The sequence below is a fragment of the Schistocerca nitens genome, chromosome 7 (genome assembly GCF_023898315.1).
Source record: "Schistocerca nitens isolate TAMUIC-IGC-003100 chromosome 7, iqSchNite1.1, whole genome shotgun sequence".
In the NCBI taxonomy this organism is placed as follows: domain Eukaryota; kingdom Metazoa; phylum Arthropoda; class Insecta; order Orthoptera; family Acrididae; genus Schistocerca; species Schistocerca nitens.
The window spans coordinates 572,275,168-572,298,727 of record NC_064620.1 but is presented as its reverse complement, the minus strand read 5'-3'; positions in this window follow the sequence as shown (position 1 = coordinate 572,298,727).

The following is a 23,560-nucleotide window of genomic DNA, read 5'->3' as shown; positions in this document are numbered from 1 at the left end:
GAAGGATTTGAAGTGGAATGATCATATAAAATTAATTGTTGGCAAGGCGGGTACCAGGTTGAGATTCATTGGGAGAGTGCTTAGAAAATGTAGTCCATCAACAAAGGAGGTGGCTTACAAAACACTCGTTCGACCTATACTTGAGTATTGCTCATCAATGTGGGATCCATACCAGGTCGGGTTGACGGAGGAGATAGGGTTATTTGGTAACCGTGATAGCGTTACGGAGATGTTTAGCAAACTCAAGTGGCAGACTCTGCAAGAGAGGCGCTCTGCATCTCGGTGTAGCTTGCTCGCCAGGTTTCGAGAGGGTGTGTTTCTGGATGAGGTATCGAATATATTGCTACCCCTACTTATACCTTCCGAGGAGATCACGAATGTAAAATCAGAGAGATTCGAGCGCGCACGGATGCTTTCCGGCAGTCGTTCTTCCCGCGAACCATACGCGACTGGGACAGGAAAGGGAAGTAATGACAGCGGCACGTAAAGTGCCCTCCGCCACACACCGTTGGATGGCTTGCGGAGTATAAATGTAGATGTTTCGATATACTAAGTACTTGGCGTATTTCACTGTCGGCCGATGGTAATCCAAAAAGTCAATCGATCATAGATGTGACAAAAGCCCTTCCATATCGAGACGGATGGCATGAACTGGCTTCAATGATAGTATCTCTACATGTAGGCTTTCTGAAAACCGAAAATTTATGTCTGTTAATGCCTCGCCTATTTATACCTAGCCTTACTTGATGTGTTATGTTGAGAACACAAGGCATTTCCCTTAGTTCCGCACAGTAGTCGCTCTAATCCTGTAACTGATTATCTCCTACCTACTTATGGAATGTATAGCCAAAGTATATAATTTTATTTATTGTATGCTTATATGTTGTTTAAACGTTTTCTGTGGGAGACATGTCACGATGTATGTAAAGCCCGCAATTGGTTAAGTTCTTACGATCGGTGCGCGCCTACATGAGAACCTAGCGGCCGACTCAACAGAGGGAGCTGTTCATTGATCTGTCTCTTTTTCACCTGTCATATAGACATTTTATCTTTTATAAGCAATTTATAGGTTGCCAAAGGCAATGTATTACGCTATATTAATTATTGACCGTAAATTCACCATAAAAAAGGGGTCGGACCTATACTCTTCATATATTTTCTTTTTAATAATTTTACATGGGTAACTGCATTCATATTTTAATGTATCACAATTGGTTTCTATGATAATCATCAATTTTAATAAGTCAGCTACATGCATTTTATCTAATGTGCTTTTATCAGATTATGTTTTTGCGTAAATGATGACTACATATAAGCAAACCCACAGTAGCGACGTCTAGGGAGGGTGTAGGCAATCAGGTTTCTGGATGCTACTGTACCTCAGTAGTTAGTTGGCAATAATCACTATGTGGACGGTGTGGCCTATTCTACACCATATTTTAAATCTACGTGGCGATGCTATGTTGATTATATTTATATGTTTTGACGATGCCATTATGGCCATATCACTTTAGGACATGGTGTAAAAAAGGTACGTTATACCATATTGTATCTGTACATTTCCCTGGTGTATGACAGTATATTGTGATACAATTGCTGTTTTATGTTAAAAGACACACTGCTCACTAGATGTATATATTTATATATTTTAGATATGAGGATGGTCATTGCAGACTGAAACCGGTCATCGTCTAAAGAATTCATGTGTGATCATAGACTGGAATAGAAAAGCATATCCAAATCTGTTAGCTCCTGCATTCTTTGAAACTGGAATTATTATATCGTTCTTGAAGTCTGAGGGTACTTCACGTGTCTCATATATTTTGCACAGTAGAGAGGGGTGTTTGTCATGGCTGTTCTCCCAAGGTTATTAGCTGTTCTGACAGAATATCGTCTACCCCCGTGGCTTTGTTTCCACTCAAGACTTTCAGTGGTCTCTCATATACCTTTCTCCCAACTCATCTTCATCTAAGTACTCTTCTGTTTCTGCAATACTGCCTTCAAATTCATCTCCCTTGTACGGACCCTCTGTACACTCCTTCCACATTTCAGCTTTCTCTTCTTTGCTTAGGACCGATTTTGAGTTTGCGCTCTTGATGATTATACAACTGCTTCTCTTTTCTCCAAAGGCCCCTTTTATATTCCTGTAGGAGATACCTATCTTTCCTATATTGAAATACGCTGCTGAAACCTTACATTTACCGTTTAGCCATTTCTGCTTAACAATCTTGTACTTCTTATCAATCACATTTTTTAGACATTTTTATTGGGTTCAACCTACTACATTTACTGCATTTTTCTATTTTCTCCTTTCATCAATTAAGTTCTACACTGAAGCGCTAAGGAAACTGGTATAAGCATGCGTACTCAAACATAGAGATATCTAAACAGCAGACTAACCTGTATAAAACAAAAAGAGTCTGGCGCAGTTGTTAGATCGGTTACTGCTATTACAATCGCAGGTTACCAAGATATAAATGAGTTTGAACGTAGCGTTATAGTCGATGCAAGTGTGATGGGACGCAGCGTCTCCGAGGTAGCGAAGAGGTGGAGATTTTCCCGTACGGTCATTTCACGAGTGTACCGTGAATATCAGGAATACGGTACAAAATCAAATCTCCGACATCGCTGCTGCCGGGTATAGATCCTGCTAGAACGGGACCCACGACGACTGAAGAGAACCGTTCAACGCGACAGAAGTGCAACCCTTCCGCAAATTGCTGGAGTTTTCAATGCTGGGCCATCAGCAAGTGTCAGTGTGCGAAACATTCAACGAAACATCATCGATATGGTCTCTCGGAGCGGAAGGCCCATTCGTGTACCATTGATGACTGCACGACAGAACGCTTTACGCCTCGCCTGGGCCCGTCAACAGCGACATTGGACTGTAGATGACTGGCAACATGTTTCAAATTGTATCGAGCGGATGGACGTGTACGGGTATGGAAACAACCTCATGAATGGATGGACCTTGCATGGGCTACTGTTCAAGCTGGTGGAGACTCTGTAATGGTGTGGACGTGTGCAGAGTGATACGGAATCCCTGATATGTCTAGATACGACTGTGTCGGGTGACACGTACGTAAGCATCATGTCAGATCACCTGTATCCACTCATGTTCATTGTGTATTCCGACGGACGTGGGCCATTCAAGCAGTGCAATGTGACGTGCCCCACGCCCAGAATTGCTGCAAAATGTCTGCACAAACTCTCTTCTGAGTTGAATCACTTCCGATGGCCACCAAACCCACCAGACATGAACGCTATTGAGCATAGCTGGGATGCCTTTCAACGTGCTGTTCAGAAGAGATTTCCACGCCCTCGTACTCTTACGGATTTATGGACATCCCTGCAGGACTGATGGTGTCATTTCCCTCCAGCACTACTTTAGACATCAATTGAGTCCATGCCACGTCGTGTTTCGGCACTTCTGCGTGCTCGCGGGGGCCCTACACGATATTAGGCAGATGTACCAGTTTATTTAGCTCTTTCACCTTATCCAGATCCCATCTCCTTAATTTCCTACATTTTTGCAATTTCTTCTGTTCCAATTAACAGTTAGTAACAAGTCAATTGTGCTCGGAGTCCATACCTGCCCCTGGAAATATGCTGATATTTAATATCTAATTCCTAAAACTCTGTCTTGCTATTGTATAATGGATCTGAAACCTCCTGGTGTCTCCAGGTCTCTTAACGATTCTCTAACCAGGTCTTGGTGATAAACGAATTGTGCTATGCGCAAAATTCTACCAGGCGGCTTCATCTTTCCTTCCTTTTGCCCAGTCTATTTTCACCTACAAGTTTTCGATCTCTTCTTTTTCCTGCTATCGAATTCCAAATAACGAAATTTTCGTTTCCCTAATCTATCTGAAGAATTTCTTTTATCTCATCGTATATTTCTGCAATTTCAACACCGTCTGCGGAGCTAGTTGGCATATGAATTTGTACTACCGTGGTGGGTGTGGGCTTCGTGTCTATCTTGATATCTTGGTTACAATAATGCGTTCACTGCACTTTTCACAGTTGCCTACCAGCATTTCTATTTTCTTATTCATTATTAAGCTGACTCCTGCATTACCCCTGCTTGATTTTGTATCTATAACCATGTATTCAATAGTCCGAAAGTCCTGTTCCACTTGCCAATAATCTTCACTTATTCTCACAATATCTAACTTTAGCCGCTCCATTTCCCTTTTTAGGTTTTCTAACCTACCTCCTCCTAATAAGAGATACAACATACCACTCTCCGATCCGTAGAACGCCAGTTTTGTATTTCCTGATGTCGTCATCCTCTTGAGTAGTCCTCTCCTGAGTATCCGAATGGGGGACTATTTTATTTACTGAATTTTCTACCCAAGGGGATGCCATCATCATTAAACAGTACAGCAAGCTCCGTACCCTCGGGAAAAATTAGGTATCTAGTTTCCCCTTGCTTTCAGCGTTTAGCAGTACCAGCACTGCAATATCGTTTTGGTTGATATTATCAAGAGAGATCCCTCAGTCATCCAGATTGTAGACTTATAAACTAAAAATCTAAAAAACCCATCAAGTGAATTACAAAATAGACTAGCAATGGGGATATTAAGATGTAACAGCATACATTATTCATGAAACAGTAGTTTACAGGTTAAGAAAATACGTGTACCTCTTATTCTTATATGTTGACTTTGGTTGCTTGCTCCGAGAGGGGCTATGTAAACATTATACAAGGACGAATGATGGAAGACTGAACTATATCTTACAGAACAATGCCAGAATGAAAAATGCTATCATAGTACAAAAAAGGCAAGGAAGGCCTGTGCAGACTTAAGGATGTAAAAGAAGGGAACTAGCTTTTCTATTTGTCTGGCACATTCAGAGACATTTAAATCAAAATATCTTGACATACTCGCAATTTTTTACTTGTTAGTATTAGTACACATGCCATGCAATATAATGTGTCATGTCAAGTCAAGTAACATCGTACAAGATGTCATATAACATGAAACATGTCATCATGTCTACCAGAATGGCATTTGCCATGTCGTACGGTATGATACAACTGGTCATTGAAGATTAGGATGCATGCATCCCCACTCGGGGATACATCCTATGAACTCGTACAAGGAAACACGTATCTTGGATACTTACTATTGTAGATACATCCCACTCCATAGAAGCGCACAAGTTTGTTCTTACATCTCTTACTGTACATGTAACAGGTGGTGGGCTTGGGGAGAAATTGTCGCTTCGAGGAAAAAAATCAATTCCCCAACTCAAAAAAATAAAGAATAAAACGTTTTTTCATGCCAACAGTAGCAAATCGAGCCCCAGACATTTTGTCCCTGTAGAAAAACTTTCTCAGATATTACATGTATGCTCTTCAGGCGTATGGTACTATATATTGTTTAGTGTGGCTAACGAATATTGTGGATTTTGGCACAGGATGAGGAACTTTTGCAAGATCAGGTGTACCAACACCTTGCAGCTCAGATAGCTCACTGCCCTGAGGATGTAGGGTTAACTCAAAAAAGAGTGAATATGCAAGACGTTTCCATTTAAATTTCTTTGAAGGTGGCAGATAATTTTCCTTCTTCTGCATCCCTAACTCTGTGCAGGAGGTACTCACCTTTTTTATGCTACAGTAAGAGCATTTTTCATTCGTGTGTCCCAACTTTTACTGCATCACGATTCTGAAATTAGACCGCCACAGCTTGCCAACTGATGTATATTTTTGATGACTCGGACGACACCCGACCCGGCATAGATTTTTTTATTGTCTTTTCTACCATGTTGTTTGAGTTGGGCACCGTTAGTCTTTCTCCTCTACTATTACCAACCTGGGATGGTTGAACTTGTCCAGTATCGCATGCTGTGTCCCCAGAGCATGCAAGCATGACCACCATTCCAAGGTCACATGCTTGTACGACGGTTTTTACTTTTATTTTTTCATACGTTTTTATTTTTTTACTATTTTTCTATTCTGTTTTATAATTTGTGTTTTCTAATTCTAAATATTTTTTATTTTTTATTCTTCATTTTTTGTTTAGTAGTTACACATCTTATTCATATACGCATGAGGCTGTCTACGCATTGGAAAGATAAATGCTCAACACGGTATACAAAATAACAGCAAACAAAAATAGGATACATACAAAACATTAAATACTGTTCAAAGTTTTTGATAATATTTATATAAATATTTTATGCTGCCTAGATAAACTTACGATACAACCATAATATATAGATAAACTTAGGATGCGAACAAAAATGTAGAGGTTCCCGGGTTCGATTCCCGGCGGGGTCAGGGATTTTCTCTGCCTCGTGATGACTGGGTGTTGTGTGCTGTCCTTAGGTTAGTTACGTTTAAGTAGTTCTAAGTTCTAGGGGACTGATGCCCATAGATGTTAAGTCCCATAGTGCTCAGAGCAATTTTTGAAAAATGTAGAATGGCTGTACAAAAAATGACGTGTGCACATGGTTCATGTGAAGTAGCAGATTCGATGCTTAGGAAAATGTGTAAATCTCTCCACTCACACATACTACTGTTGAAAAGGGTTACTTGTCAAAGGCTTTCTGGACGGCTAATGGCTTTCGCCTATTTCAACAGCAACAAGAGACGTTACGTCGTTTTGCTTCATAAAAATAGCTGCAAAGTAGCCAACAAGAGCCAAGTGACCAAACACGTTACGAAACAGTTCACAGAGAAAGTTACAATCGACCACTATAAAATGTCAAAGTATCTTCATAATGTATTATGACATGCAGGTAACCACGCCCTAGGGTAGGCTGACCAACATACACCCAACTTATTGGGAATCGTACAGATCTGTGGTCAAATGGAACCTGCTTGTCAGTTAAGCGTATGTGTTGTTTCAAAATTTAGAAAATTTCCGAATGATCTTGTAAATGAAATGTTTCATCTCAATCACAACGAGAAAAAAGTGACTCTGTAATGAATCATACGAACGCTGAAAGTTTCGAGCAACAAATAATAAATTACCGAAAAGCATACATGTTGCTGTTACGTCTTATCGTAAAGTTCTTGTCATCGTTTGCTTGAACAAAGCAGTAAAATCTACATCTACATCTACATTGATACTCTGCAAATCACACTTAAATGCATAGCAGAGGGTGCATGGAACCGCCTCCATAATAATTCTCAGTTACTCCAATCTAACAGGGCGTGGAGAAAGTGAACACATATTCCTTTCCTCTGGTTTCCCTTATTTTATTATAATGACTGTTTCTCCGTATATAGGTCAACGTCAACAAAATAGTTTTGCATTCGGAGCAGAAAGCTGATGATTGAAATTCCTTGAGAAGATTCTGCCGCATCGAAGAACGCCTTTGTTTTAATGATGTCCACCCTAAATTCTTTATCATGGCAGTGACACTCTCTCCCCTACTTCGCGATGATACAACACGTATTGCGATGTACAACGTTAATCCTATCTGGTAAGGATCCCAGACCGCGCAGCACTACTCCGAAAGAGGACGGGCAAGAGTAGCGTAGGCAGTCTCTTTAGTAAAAAAAATGGCTCTGAGCACTATGGGACTTAACATCTGAGGTCATCAGTCCCCTAGAACTTAGAGCTACTTAAACCTAACTAACCTAAGGACATCACACACATCCATGCCCGACGCAGGATTCGAACCTGCGGCCGTAGCGGTCGCGCGATTCCAGACTGTAGCGTCTAGAACCGCTCGGAGTCTCTTTAGTAGATCCGTTACGTTTTCTAAGTGTTCTGTCAATAAAAGGCAGTCTTTGGTTTGCATTCCGCACATAAACATAGCCAAAGCCTTGCAGACAAACAAAAATTACGCGAGCGAAATGTAGTGTGAGGAGGACTATGCGAGAGGCGTTCAATGAATTCGAAAGTAAAGTTCTATGTACTGACTTGGCAAAAAATCCTAAGAAATTTTGATCTTATGTCAAAGCGGTAGGTCGATCAAAACAAAAAGTCCAGAAACTCTGTGACCAAAATGGTACTGAAATAGAGGATGACAGACTAAAGGCCGAAATATTAAATGTCTTTTTCCAAAGCTGTTTCACAGAGGAACACTGTACTGTAGTTCCCTCTCTAGGTTGTCGCACAGATGACAAAATGGTAGATGTCGAAATAGACGACAGAGGGATAGAGAAACGATTAAAATCGTTCAAAAGAGGAAAGGCCGCTGGACCTGATGGGATACCAGTTCGGTTTTACACAGAGTACGCGAAGGAACTTGCCCCCCTTCTTGCACTGTGTACCGTAGGTCTCTAGAAGAGCGTAGCGTTCCAAAGGATTGGAAAAGGGCACAGGTCATCCCCGTTTTCAAGAAGGGACGTCGAACAGATGTGCAGAACTATAGACCTATATCTCTAACGTCTATCAGTTGTAGAATTTTGGAACACGTATTATGTTCGAGTATAATGACTTTTATGGAGACTAGAAATCTACTCTGTAGGAATCAGCATGGGTTTCGAAAAAGACGGTCGTGTGAAACCCAGCTCGCGCTATTCGTCCACGAGACTCAGAGGGCCATAGACACGGGTTCCCAGGTAGATGCCGTGTTTCTTGACTTCCGAAAGGCGTTCGATGCAGTTCTCCACAGTTGTTTAATGAACAAAGTAAGAACATATGGACTATCAGACTAATTGTGTGATTGGATTTAAGAGTTACTAGATAACAGATGCCGTGTTTCTTGACTTCCGCAAGGCGTTCGATACAGTTCCCCACAGTCGTTTAATGAACAAAGTAAAAGCATATGGATTATCAGACCAATTGTGTGATTGGATTGAAGAGTTCCTAGATAACAGAACGCAGCATGTCATTCTCAATGGAGAGAAGTCTTACGAAGTAAGAGTGATTTCAGGTGTGCCGCAGGGGAGTGTCATAGGACCGTTGCTATTCACAATATACATAAATGACGTTGTGAATGACATCGGAAATTCACTGAGGCTTTTTGCAGATGATGCTGTGGTATATCGACAGGTTGTAACAATGGAAAATTGTACTGAAATGCAGGAGGATCTGCAGCGAATTGACGCATGGTGCGGGGAATGACAATTGAATCTCAATGTAGACAAGAAGAAGGGACTGGTTGGTAGGACATGTTCTGAGGCATCAAGGGATCAGTAATTTAGCATTGGAGGGCAGCGTGGAGGGTAAAAATCGTAGAGGGAGACCAAGAGATGAATACACTAAGCAGATCCAGAAGGATGTAGGCTGCAGTAGGTACTGGGATATGAAGAAGCTTGCACAGGATAGAGTAGCATGGAGAGCTGCATCAAACCAGTCTCAAGACTGAAGACCACAACAACAACAACAACAACATTAGTGGATTAAAACAAAATTGTTTTCAGTTCAAGTATAGAAGTGACGCGCTCAGAAACCTCACAGGGAAAGGTGTTTCTTGTACGCAAAATCCAAACGAAGCAAGATTGTTTTGAAACTGTTGAAACTTATCTTAGACGAAGGTCCGACACATGAGTGGACCAAATTTGAACCATCAATCTCACTCCAGTCAGCAGTTATTTAAGGACGACTGTTTTTCCTCGTAAAATCGGAATGGTTCACATACAAATGGTATCATTAACTGAGCATTAATTTCAGCCCAATTACAATCTTTTGCGAATAGAATTAATCGATTCATCCATTTTTCCTGAGCGCCAGCTCCGGGTCGTCGATCAAACGTTGCTTATTATAATGTAAAAAAGCCACAGCAAAACCGATGTCAGAACGTCTATAAAAATGGCAGCAGGTCCGGGCTAAAGAAAAATATTCCTACCCTATGTTCTTAGGTCAAATAGGAACCTAACACCAAGAGCCCGCAAAAAACAATTCCGTGCGTGGCCTTTTCTTCGGTGTAACAATTCATCTCTATTGCTTGTTTCTTTAAATGTTTTTACTGTATATGATACTCCTTCATAACATTTTCGTGATACATTTATTTTCCTTTATTAATCTTCAATTCAATGTCTCTGTTGCGTATGTGCGTTATATTTTGTTATGATGAAATTTTGAACTTTTGCTTCCTACACATGTTTTCTTTTACACATCTTCACGACTCTGTTGCAGATACATTGCTTTTGAGGCATCTGTTTGTTATTGCTGTCAGTCTCTAGGCTTCAGTTAGCGCCTTTCTCTGAAATATCCCGTCTTCCAGGAGTGACAGTGCTGGGCAACAGCTGCGACGTTTGGAATGTGGGAGTCCGCAGCTCGCTTCCCGCGCCCGGGTTCCCGGGTTCGATTCCCGGCGGGGTCAGGGATTTTCTCTGCCTCGTGATGACTGGGTGTTGTGTGATGTCCTTAGGTTAGTTAGGTTTAAGTAGTTCTAAGTTCTAGGGGACTGATGACCATAGATGTTAAGTCCCATAGTGCTCAGAGCCATTTGAACCTTTTTTTTTTTGGAATGTGGGAGAGAGGTACTGGCGGAAGTAAACCTTGGGAACCGGTAATCGTAACCGCGACCCCGTGATCCAGAGGCAGCAACGCTATCCACTAGACCAGGAACTACGGACATCATCAGAAAAGGATAAATCTATTTTTCATTGTTGTGAGCCCAGAAATTCCATGAAAAAAACAAACAATTGGCTTTTACCTGTCGCGAGACTGTTCCAAGATATGTTCAACATGCTGCCCAACGTTTTCTGCACAAGTTGAGAGTGAGAAAAAACATGTTCCACAACAGATCGGAGTATCTCAGGGGTCACGTTGAGAATGCGTTGGGCAATTTGTGCCTTCAGTTGAGCCCTGAACACGACATCTTTCACAGCCAGAGATTGCAATAACACTGCGGGAAACGGATTAGAAGAAGGGTTTAGGAGAGAATACGAGCTAGGTCGTAGGAATGACAGAGGAGAGAGACTAACGGAGTTTTGCAATAAATTTTTAAGTGCTAATAGCAAATATTGTCTTCAAAACTCACAAGAGGAGGAGGCATACCTGTAATAGGCTAGGAAATAGAGGGCGAATCCATTTGAAATACATTTTTGGAAGGCATAAGTTCCGAAATCAGATACTGAATTGTGGGGCTTACCTAGGAGCAGATATAGATTCAAACCGCAATTTGGTATTGATGGAGAGTTGGCTGAAGATCAAGAGACTATTTAGAAAGATTCAGTGCGTAAGATAGTGGGTTACGGAAGTACTAAGGAATGAAAAGATAGGCTTTCAGTTCTCTGAAGCTATAGATACTGCGAAAAATATATTAGTCAGTCGGCAGTTCAGTTGAAGAGAAATGAGCGTATCTAAAAATGGGAGTCATAAACGTTCGAAAGAAAAATGTGAATTCTTGAAAGGTAACTGCGAAAAAACCATGTCTAACATACTAAATACTTCAGCTGGCCGACGAAAGAAGGAACTACAAAAATGTTTAGGCAAGTTCAGGAATATAGAAGTGCAAAACACTTAGGAACTAAATAGGATATTCAGGGAAGCAAAGGCGAAATGACTACATGAAAAATATGAAGCAATCGGACAATAAATTACTGTCAAAAGGACTGACTCAGTACATGGAAAAGTAAAACGAAGGCGTTAACACTAAGAGTGCAATGGAAATTCCTCTACTAAATGAATACGGGAGAACGGATGCGTGGAAAGAGTACATTAAAGGCCTGTGTGAGGGGGAGGACTTGCCTGATGACATCATGAAAGAAGTAAGTAACGGAAGTCGACAGGAAAGGGCAAGGAGATCCAGCATTAGAATTTAAAAGAGTTTCCGATGAGTTGCGGTCACATAATGGAGAAGGGCTGGATAACATTCAGTCAGAATTTCTAAAATTATTCGGGGGTGTGGCAACAAAACGACTAGTCACGCTGGTGTGCAGAATAAATGAGACTAGTGATTTACAGTCTGACTTCCGGAAAAATATCACTCGGCAGAAATGGATGGGTTTGAGTGACTTACAGCGATGGACTAGTCGGTCTGGTTATGGGAGCTGGTGGGACTGTGAGGTGAGTTGCATGTTAAGAAAAGCCCGAATATGTTCGCACGGCACAATTTTTGGGAAAGTTTTTAAAGGTACTGAAAAAGGTAAAATGAGGGAGCTGATAACCTGCTTTTCAGTCAGAGTCCTTTAAATACACAGGAACTTGTTCGAATTTTTTGTGCTCCCATAGGAGCATTGTTCCACCGGTTGACAGATCCTCGGAATACTCGTAGAAACGGGGTTCGTCTACAGAATGTTCCATGGTCGCTCATTGTACACTGCCATGCGAGTGAGGAATTCTAGAGCAAACGTTTATCTAACTCCACGCCAGCATGAAGCAAGTCCTGAAAATGAGTAATTTTGTTCGGATATGGATACATGATGTTTCGCACAATTTTATGCACCGGTCTCACAGGCATGTCCAAAGTTCGGGTAATTCCCCGTGAACTTCATGTTTACACACCTCTCCTCGAGCCCCGTGGCAATGCAGAATATTTCTTCAGGAATATCGTTATTATTTACTCCAGACCCTTGGCAGACATCGTACCAACAATCTTTTCCATACCCCTGAGTGTCCAGAACTTCTGCAGAGCTACTGGCGCACAGTCACCGTTCTTGTAAAAGAGCTTTACAAGCAGCTTGCGATCCTGCATTGAGATAGTTACTCTAAGTATCTCAGACGCAAACTGAAAAACAGCCGTTTACCATGCGTCTTTTGCATCCATTTTGCATATTTTCCCCCTTACAGCGCCACCTGATGGCAAAACTTTCGTATTTCTTTTCCTATAGCGTTTCCCCCTTTTTTCGATAATAACCCTTTCAAGTTATAAATAATTCTGAGAAGTGGTTAGGTTAGCTGTTTACAGCGTTCTGAAAATGGAGCTACAATTTTTATAACCCTGTGAATCGATAACGTTATTTTGCTTTCTAACACCATTATTACAATGAACACCCGCAATCGAGTTAAACAGATTACGACAATCAATTTTGAATTATCATTAGTAGGCATTCACCCCATTATGATCTGAGCAATTGTCGTGTTGTTATCAGGAGGTCGAGCGGAGAGCGAGATTGAGTTATCCTGCAGATCGCCAAGGCGCTAACGAAACGTCATTAAATTAAAATCATTCCTTGGTGGGAATTTTACAGTCACTCAGTCTTCTTCCCTGTGCTGTCTAGCAGCGAACGTGCCGAGTCCGCGCTGCTTGAAAGCGCGAGAGGTAGCGCGTCAGTGCCAGGCAAGGAACTTGCCGAACACAGGCCCCGTAATGAGATTTTCACTCTGCAGCGGAGTGTGCGCTGAAATGAAACTTCCTGGCAGATTAAAACTGTGTGCCGGACCGAGACTCGAATTCTGGACCTTTTCCTTTCGCGGGCAAGTGCTCTATCAACTGAGCTACCCAAACACGACTCACGCCCCGTCCTCACAGCTTTACTTCTGCCAGTACCTCGCCTCCTACCTTCCAAACTTTACAGAAGCTCTTTTGCGAATTTTTTACGTAGTATTGGACCAGAAATTCTATTTAAACATCATGTTTTGTAGCAACAAGTCGTTTTAGTCCCCACTTTTTCTGTGTAAGTCCAATTTAGCTCCCTTGCTAGTAAGTAGAGCAAACACAGACTGAACCATTAAAGTCTCCTATGGCAAATCTTAAAGTGGACAGCTTTCTTCTAGAGTTGTGTGACGATTTAGTGTCATCTAATCTGCCATGGGTCGTTCTAAGGAACACAACATTTTAAGACCTTCCTGCAATATACCAGGAAAGTCGAGACTGCAAAAATTATTTCTAACAGATGTATGAAAAGACGATTGCTGGTATTAAAACAGACATTTATAACCACTGCATTTGGCTTTCAGTCGACGGGACTACAGACGTCTATGGAAAACCTTTCTCAGTCTCCAAAAATGTACTGAGAGACACCAGAAAAGTTTCATATTACACAGGTTAGAAGTGTGGTTCTTTGTGTACTGCAGTTCCAAAATGTTATATCATTGTAGCGTTAGGCCACGGACTGTGGTCGTACTCAGGTACGCATAACAAGTCTGTGTATTTGTGTGAGTGACATATGATAGGATTTTTTCCGTAAAACGCGTCCCATTACTATATTACCAAAAGAGAAGATAGTTGTAGCACCTGTAAATATCTCAACTGCTTGTGAATTTTTCCGACTTTCGACATAGGGAATAATTAGGCGCTCATTTGCCACAAAGGACTAGAATGGCTCTGTCAAAAAAATAATGCCGGCTTCTATGTTAATATTGGAGTCCATTAAACTTTCAGTTGAAGGACTCCAAAAACGCTAAAATCAGTCTTACAAAAACCCGATAATGCGGGCGCTAGTCATCACCAATATTCGCTACTTAGCATCGGTCCCAGGGCAGGCTCACAACAATGCGAAAATCGCGCGACTTGACTCTGTCGTTGCTTAGCAACTGTCTGCTTCGAGAGCTCAAGTCATCCGGGCGTGCGTCGGAGTTCTTTGAGAGTAATACAGTGATTAAAGAGTTTGCTGCCGTTCTTAGCACATAGAAGTTAAATAAGGCTTTGAAAGAAGGTTAACTGTTGAAGAGAAGCAGACTTGTGACGAAAAACAATGGAGGTAAGTGATCAATCCATATTCAGCCATCATAACAAGTCCACGCTGAAATCTGATACTGTAGGCAACAATTTCAAAAGCCTCTACTGCTGAATGCTGCGTGTCCTAATGAGAGTAAGATACAGCGTGAATCCGAGCATCACCAAAACCACTTCCAAAGTTTATACGCGTATTTCCTTAGAATTTTGGCTTGGGAGTCTCCTGTGAATCGTGCATCACTCCGCTTCGACAGATATGCTCCGCAAACCGCTTTACGGTGTGTGGCACAGAGTGTTCGGCACTCCTGCCTTCCCTCTTGTATTCGCACGTGGAACAGTGAAGGTCTCCTGTAAACATACCATCGTAACGACTCCAATTGTTCTGATTCCCCAGTAGTTAGCATTTCGTGAGAATATTGTGCCCATCTTTCTTCGACATGTATGCTCTTGAAATTTCTACAGTACCATCTACGTGATGTACATCTTGTGGTATCTGCGACTGGAGTATACATATATTTTGAGCATACTCGTAACGTTCTCACGCCTACACAAGAATACTTCGACGAAACGTTCCGACCTTAGTTGAATCTTCTCAGTCACTTATATTAGTCAAACCAGAAAAGGCTCCAAGGTGATCAGCAATTCTTAAAAATCGGTGGAACAAAATTTTTGTAAGCCACTTCTCTCGTGAATGAATTACAGTAATACTGGCCTGCAATTATGTGCATGTACCCGACGACCCCTCTTGAATACGGGAATTCCTTGCACTTCTTTTCCAATTCCTTGATCCGAGTAGTCTGTGTAGAATGTCGCACTGTCTCACGCATCGACAAAGTGTTTCCTCTGATGAACGATTTCTGTTGATTTCCTATTTCGTGGTCGCTTGTTTCAAAACTAGCTCTTCGACATTTATGCGATGATTCAAAGGAGCAATAACTGTAAAGCTTCGTGGCGTAATATTTTCGGACAGTCAAATACAGCAATTCGACCTTCTCTTTATTGTCTTCTATTTCTGGGCCAGTAGGGCTAACGCAGCAAATGATCAGAGAACTTCGATCGTTTAAGGGGATTTGCGATGAACTCACACATATTCAGTAGATCTATACTTACGATGCTCTCAGCATGAGCCTCATGAGACTGACAAAACGAGCAGCGGATACTTCTTCGCTAAACCACGTGAAACTAGCGTAGATGCAGTAATCGAGAATGCACGCTGCTAAATTTTAACTCCAGCTCAGGTGTGTGTATGTTCCTACAAGCAGTAAATATACGTTCGAAGGAAACAGATCTGTTAAACGGTTCATCCGCAACCCTCCGACCCTTCGCCATCTTAGATTAATTCTTCGGGATATATGCTAAGCAAAACAGATCGCCTTATATCCATTGTCAATCAAATTAAATTTTTTTGAGAATCAGGAGAGATTGATTTCGATTTGTATTGCGTTTGTAGCGTGAATGTAAAACTGCAGTAGCAAAACAAGCATCCCAATTAAATAACGTGTTTTCTCACTAGGTACGAACCTATTTGTCTGATTAGCATTAAGTTCTTTATGTTCAGTACACATGAAGGTGGAAGTGAATTAAAATATGTGGTTATATGCATCTGAAAAGAATTTTAGGAATGAATAATTAAAAAACAATCCCAGATACGGAATCATTTTCACTATTGCCTCTCATTATCAGAATTTGCTGTTCCACTACTTAGGACCATTCATTATGTGGTACGGAATTGATGTGTTTCGTAGGACAGCGTTCATACTGATGTCATTATCAGCTTAGCATTAACATTACCATTGAAGTTTCTCGAAACATTTTATACAAGTTTGAATGTTCAGTAAAGTATGTATTACATAAGTTTTCTTAGGCATTAGAAGGTAAAGACACTGCACCATGCATGTCGCCATGGGATGTACGTATTAATCTTCCTTCATTCCGCAGGATTTTGCATCTAAGTACGAGATATAAGATGACAATTTAGATTATAACAACTTGTTTGCATTTCCTGAAACTAGGATCTTCAGTATTGTTATTCGGACACAACGATATATCAGTCACAAGAAAGGTGTGACATGAATATAATTAGTTAAATGTTCTCAAGTCTGATGCGCATGTTCATCACCAGATGTACGCTACAAAGTCACCGAATTTTCTGATTCTGCTGCGGCTGCACATTGGGCTGTGTTGTAGCACTGGTAACTGTTTACAGTAAACGCAACTAGCAGTTAATTTTTGAATCTCAAGTGTCTGATCATGATATATTTACTATCGGACTATTTACTGAAATTTATGACTAATGCAATGGTTGAAACTGTTTAGCTTTGTTGGTCGTAGGAATCGTTCCCTACTTAAGAGACAACCCAGAAAGAGGGATAGATGTGGATGCTAACCATGGCCGATTGACTCCATGACGCACTGCTTCACTCTTTACTCTTCATCTCTAAACAAAATAATGAAGGAAGGAAGATTACTAGGATCCAAAAATTTACCACCTGATTTCTAGAGCTGCGTTGGACCTTCTGCCTATGCTGTGAAGCTCTATATTCACAGACGTGGAAAGTTGGTTTTGACGACTCGTCGACTTTCGGATTGGGCAAAGGTGTAGTATTAAATGGATCATAAACTTTTCAGGTGAACCAATCCCGTTTCTTAAGTGGCTAAAGAAAATGAATTAAATTTCACGTGAGATCACTGAATGACGATGTGAGTAATTTTTGACGTATGAAACTCCAGAGCGTTAACCGCTCCGCCAACACTACAACATGGCTACAACTTTCAAATCGATTTGTGTGTTGGAATTTGCGTGAGGTCAGTCCATTGTTCCAACGTCATTTCGCCGACGATACAGCAAGAAGCCACCTCTGCACTTGTAGATTTATTACTGGTATACAAAATCCTTGAAAGTTGGTTGTATACCCACAGGGAAGGACATTGGACGGCTACGCACGTGTGATGATAACGTCGATCATATCCGAGACGCGTTAACACAGAGCTCTTGCAAGTCCACAAGAAGGCTGGGACATGAATGTAAAGTTGCTCAAACAACGGTGTGGGTGTTCTGAAACGACGTCTGCATATGGAGCATATGAAGGGGGTGGGGGCAGGCTACAGAAGACTTCCCCGGGAGGCCACCCCGGTTAGGCTGACAAACAGATTCCAGGTGCTATCTGCGGCTGACAATGTCCCTCAGTCAGATGCACTCACTTGCCCTATTTCAAAAGAAACCTCTCGGCCTGCAAGATCCGGGCACTCACAAAGGGTTGGATTATTGGTAGCTGGGAGGTCCAATGTCAGGCGCGTTATGGAGACCCTTAGGGATATGGCTGCCAAGGAAGGGAAGAAAGCCCGTGTGCTTAGCCGGTGGGGCCAATCCAGATATGGAACGGGTCCTTCCGGATGCCATGAAGAGCACAGGGTGTAGCCAACTGCAGGTGGCTAATAGAAAGTACTGATCTTCTAATCGTTATAGGTACTTAAAGTTATGCTTAGACGACATTTTTTGCGAAGAACCTAACAGTGTTCAGAAAGGATAGGCTAAATACAGCTGGCAGTCGTGTGTTTATTGCTGTTAGAAGCAGTTTATCTTGTACCGAAATGGAAGCAGATAGTTCCTGTGAGTTAGTATGGGTACATGTCATTCTTGACAACCGGAATAAAATAATAACTGGATCGTTTCACCGACCTCCCAGCTGGAATAATACACTTGCTGAAAGGTTGAAACAAAACTTCAGTCTAATTTCAAACACGTACCCGACTCATACAGTTATAGTTGGTGGTGACTTCAACTTGCCCTCGATATGTTGGTGAAAATACGTGTTTAAGGGGAGCCGGAGGTGCCTATGCTGCCCATGTTAAAATCACTAAGTTTGAGGAACCTTTATGAATAAACTACCAAATAGAAAAATTTGAATTCTTTTACATATAGAGTGGTTTAGTATTGCAGTTATGACAGAGGGATTTTGGAGTATCTTTTCTAGTTTCCTTCCAATTATTTTTTTTATTAATGACCCAATTTTTTTTACAAATAACTGCCTTATAATTAAACTGAAATTAAACTACTGAACATATTGCCAAATGGCTGTGTTACAATGTAAGTTTGTCCACTAGGAGTGCTGTATAAAAATTTCATCTCTCTAGCTTGAGTGGATTTGGAGAAAATGTTCCTTATATTCGAAAAATTCTAATTTACAGGAAATGGCTATCAAAGTTTCTCAACACATTCTTGCACTATAGGATGGATTAGCAGGGTCTTCTTCTTCATCCTCCAAAAGCTTCCTCTTCTGTCTTCTTTTCTGGCCTGTTGTTGCATCATACTTCATATGCCTTTCTCTTCTTTCTGCTCTTCTTATCCTTTCTCTGTCAATATTTCTTAGTGCTCCTACAGTGTTCACCCCAGCTGTAAATCCTAATGCCTTCAGAACTTCACACTTCACACTGTTCCCTTGGTTGTAGGTTGCTATTGCATCATAAATGACAAAGTGCAGTGTTTTTACGCTTACAAACACCCTTTTAGGAATCACTTTCCAAATCAAATTGTTTACGCTCTCATTAGGATTCTGCGTCTTTCCGTGTAGACATTTGTGTAACAATTCTGGCTGTGCTAAGTCATGAAAAATTGGTTTTATTGCATTTACCACAGCTGATGGCAAACCATGTTTGTGATCATAGTCCTTTTTTGCATTATATTTGCACCAGGAATCTTTTGGGCACAGGCTGTGTTGAGGGTATTCATTGGAAGAGGCAGTATGAAGGAACAATGCCCACACAGCTTTTCGCATGTCACTAACATTACTAGTATTTTGCCTTATAGCATACCCATAGTATCTCTGTAGACGTTCAATCATCTCATCAGTAAGACTGCCTCTCCCTCCTATTGTCTTTCCATCACTGAGCTTACTTGAACCCAAAGTTTGTTTGAGCCTTCGAAGCCGTGCACCCATACGCTTTTGCACATGCCCAGTGCATTCCAACTTTTCAACTACAAATTCATTTCCATATGGTTTCAGTTCCTCTATAGTATGAAACTTTTGGAGTCACCATCCCCAAGGTAGTATTTGTACCTAACGTTGTATCTGGGAACTGAACGTTCTAATTTTTTTTTTCACTTGATCCACTAAAATTTGTCTCACAGGTTCCACTGTGCTCTCCTTTGATTTTATTTTTGCACCTACAATGTTTTGATAATATTGCAACATCTATCACTTTTGCACTATCACCACAAGTAGCAGTTACAACCCCATTCAGGGATTTATGACCCCTCTTTTGCCAGAAACCATCTAATGCCACTACCAAATCCCTAGAACCAGTGTTCATTTCTACAGATTCCTCCACTGCTTCCTTCATGGTTTTCAAAGCGACATCTTCAACAGAGGATCCTACCAGTTCACAGTAGTACCCAAATTTGCTTGGAGGCGATGGCAAGTTCATAATACCACAAAACAGTTTACCAGCAGCAGACCCTTTTCCAATGGATCGAAGACCATATACAAGTCGAACATTCACATCAAACACTCTAGATCGTCCATTTTCACCAAAGAGACTGGCATGTGAATTGTAGAAAGTCACTTGATACTTGCAACATGCACAGATTATCTTCATCTCACAAGCTAAACCAAAGTGCTTTGTTATCTCTAGTCCCACTCCTACACTTGAACACATTTTGCACAGAACACTTTCTTTCAGCACAGAAGGTAATAATCCAATATTCAGTACTTCGTTAATATCATCACTGTCACTAACATATTCACGAAATCTGTCACTTCCACCAGTCAGTTTCTTTCTAGAAGTTGTCACAGGGCTATGGCCGGCCATGTGTTGCTTAACAGAAGAACGCACTGTTTCAGTAATTGTAGTATCGCAACTTGGTATTAGTGTTAATTTTCTTTTCCCTACGTTCTTCCTCTTCTTATATACACGGTTACTAAAACGTGGCATCGTAACCAGAACAACGCTTTATACAAGAAGTATAATACTACCAACAACAGGCGCAACACTGAACTAATTCGAAACGGTAAACAGCAAAGAGACGATGTTCCGCGCTCTTAGCGCTTCATTTGTCACAGAAAACAATGTAGCCAACCCTTGCACACTCGCTGTATGCGTAACAGGCCGAGAAAATCCCAAGCAGTTCGCCAGGAAGTCACGAGAGGGTGTTAGATGCATTCAGCGGCCGCCCACTTCCTCTGCAGGCGTGGGGGAAAATGGTAATAACTCCACTTCTAGGGCGAGTAGAACAATAATTCAAAGTTTACATTAAAGAGGAATGTTCCAATTAATTTTCGGTAGCAAAAAAAAAAAATCGTAATTTTTTGGATTTGACCACCTCCGGCTCCCCTTAAATCCGAAGGTACCCATGAAACATCATGCGAAATGGTGCTAAACGCATTCTCTGAAAATTATTTTGAATAATTAGTTGACCAACCTATTAGAATCCTAAGTGATTGTAAAAACACTGTTGATCTCTTAGCAGCAAATTATCCTGAGCCAGTAATCGACATCAAAACTGATACAGCAATCAGTGAACACAGGGTTGTCGTAGAGAGCTTAAGTACCGTAACTCCAAAATCCACTAAAAATACTTCTATTCAAAAAACCAGATGAAAATTCGCTTCACTGTTTCCTGAGAGAGAATTTCCATTCCTCCTTAATTAACAATGTAAGTGTAGAGTTGATATAGCTTGAATCTAAACGAATAGTATCGACAGCAGTTTAAAGATTTATACCAAACAAATTAAAAAACGACTACACAAACCAGGTCATAACATCGCTGCAGAAATAACGAAAAAGCATGCCAAACTTAAACGGACGCAAGACACTATCGATGACAGTACTACCAATGCAGATTTGCTAAATAAAGCCTTCCGATATTCCTTCAACAAAAAAGACGGATTAAATATTTCATAATTTCAATCAAGAACAGCTGCCAACAAGAATAACTTTGCGTTAAATGTCCTCAGAGTAGGGAAGCAACTCAAATCATCTAATAAAAGCAAGTTTTCCGTCTGGAATGTATGCGAATTAAGTTCCTATGAGAGTACGCTGTTGCAATAGCTTTACAATTAACAATATAAACAACAGCTTGCTCGTCGAAAGATCCGTACACAAGGACAGGAAAATTTCACAGGTCACACTAATACTCAAGAAAGGCAATAGGAGTAATCCACTAAATTACAGAACCCTAGCATTAACGACGATATGCAGTCGGATTTTGGAACATATATTGTGATCAAACTTTTACCTCGAAGATTTAAAAAACATCGTTCTTATGAAGCAGAACTAGCTGTATACTCAAAGATGTGTTGAGTAGTATCTACAAAGGATTTCATATTGATTACATTTTTCTAGATTTCCAGAAGGCTTTTGACACCGCACTTCACATGTGGCTAGTAATCAAATAGCGTGCTTACTTGATATTTCTTCACTTACGTCAGTGGATACGTGATTTACTGTCAGAGAAGTCACAGTTCGTAATAGACCGAGCGAAATTGCGCAGTGGTTAGCACACTGAACTTACATTCGGGAGGACGACAGTTCAAACTCGCGTTCGGTCATCCATATTTAGATTTTCTGTAATTTTCCTCAATCGTTTCAGGCAAGTGCCGGGATGTTTCCTTTGAAAGGGCACGGACGATTTCCTTTCCCATCCTTCTCTATATAGGGCAGAGTTTCACGGACATGATACGGGATTTGGGGTGGGCATCATTAAATCATAAGCGTTTCTCGTTGCGGTGGGACCATATCACGACATTTCAGTCACCAGTTTGCTCCTCCGAGTGCAAAAATATTTTGTTAACGCCGACATACATCGGGAGAAAAGATCATGTTGATAAAATGAGGAAAATTAGAGTTCGCACGGAAAGGTATATGTGTTCGTTTTTTCTGCGCATTGCTCGGGAGTGGAATAACAGAGGATTGTTGTAAAGGTGGTTCGATGAACCCTCTGAAAGGGATTTAAGTGTGATTTGCAGAGTATCCGTGAAGGTGTAGATGTAGATGTGTACAACGAAAGTTTGAAAGTGAGGGTCCTATTTTAGACCCACACCCTCAAACGTTCCACGACGTTATCCCTACAGCAGCAGGTCAGCTCAGAAATCGTAAGACGCTGGAGCACCTATCTTTAATGACTTCATTGGTCCTGGTTTTCTTATCTGGTAAGCGCTTTCAGATGCTCGGACACTGTTCTAAGGAGTTCTAGCCTCGGCTTTTAGAGACTGTGGCTGGCACATCCTGCAGTATGAGCATACTGAATGAGTGACCTTGCAATCTGAATATCTCTTCTTGCTGGACAGTACCCGGCCTTTAGGATGTGGGTACGTCTCCCTCTATGTCGTAATTAGAACGCTGGATAAGTTTTGACAAGGGAAGGTGAAAAAGCTCTGTTCTCTCTGTTTCCGGTCTAGACACCGGTAAGAGCACGTGGTTCCAGTGTTTCCTAAAATTAAACATAACGTCAGTTGTAGACTGATTAACAGAATTAACCATCGAGCGAGCTTAGTATTGGTCAGGGAGAGAGTGCGTGACATGTGTGACCGACTTGATGTGACATCGAGAGTGTTGCTGTCCCTACACTATTTTATACCACACCTTCTAACCAGACAAGTCTTGGACCGATTTGATGGCATCTTTTGGTCACTAGCGGAGAACACAAGGAAGAAATTAGCGTCCTATCAACTAGCCAAGTTTGAACGTCTTAATAACAAGGCGCAGCCGAACGAGGACGCTCGCACGGTCGTCAACCTGAGTGAGAAGGGATTCGACGCAACCACATTGAAAGTGCGCAGCAAGGGTCTTAATTTCTCAGTTACCCCGATAAATGTTCCTGCGGCAGCCTTCGTTAGTGCAATGGAGCAGGTGGACCTGAAATTTACTGCCAATGATGCTGAAGAAGTGCGAGGGGAGATTCGCAGAGCACTCACGAAACATCTCTGGAGATGGGATGTTTTCCCTTAAACAACTCAGGGAAGATGATAGCAGATGAAGGGGAATGCTACCGTCGTCCAAAACGAGGCAAATTATGATAGTAAGGTGCGACAACTTCTGGACGACCCGGTATAAAGACCAGTGGACAGCGACTCACAAGACAAGGTGGATA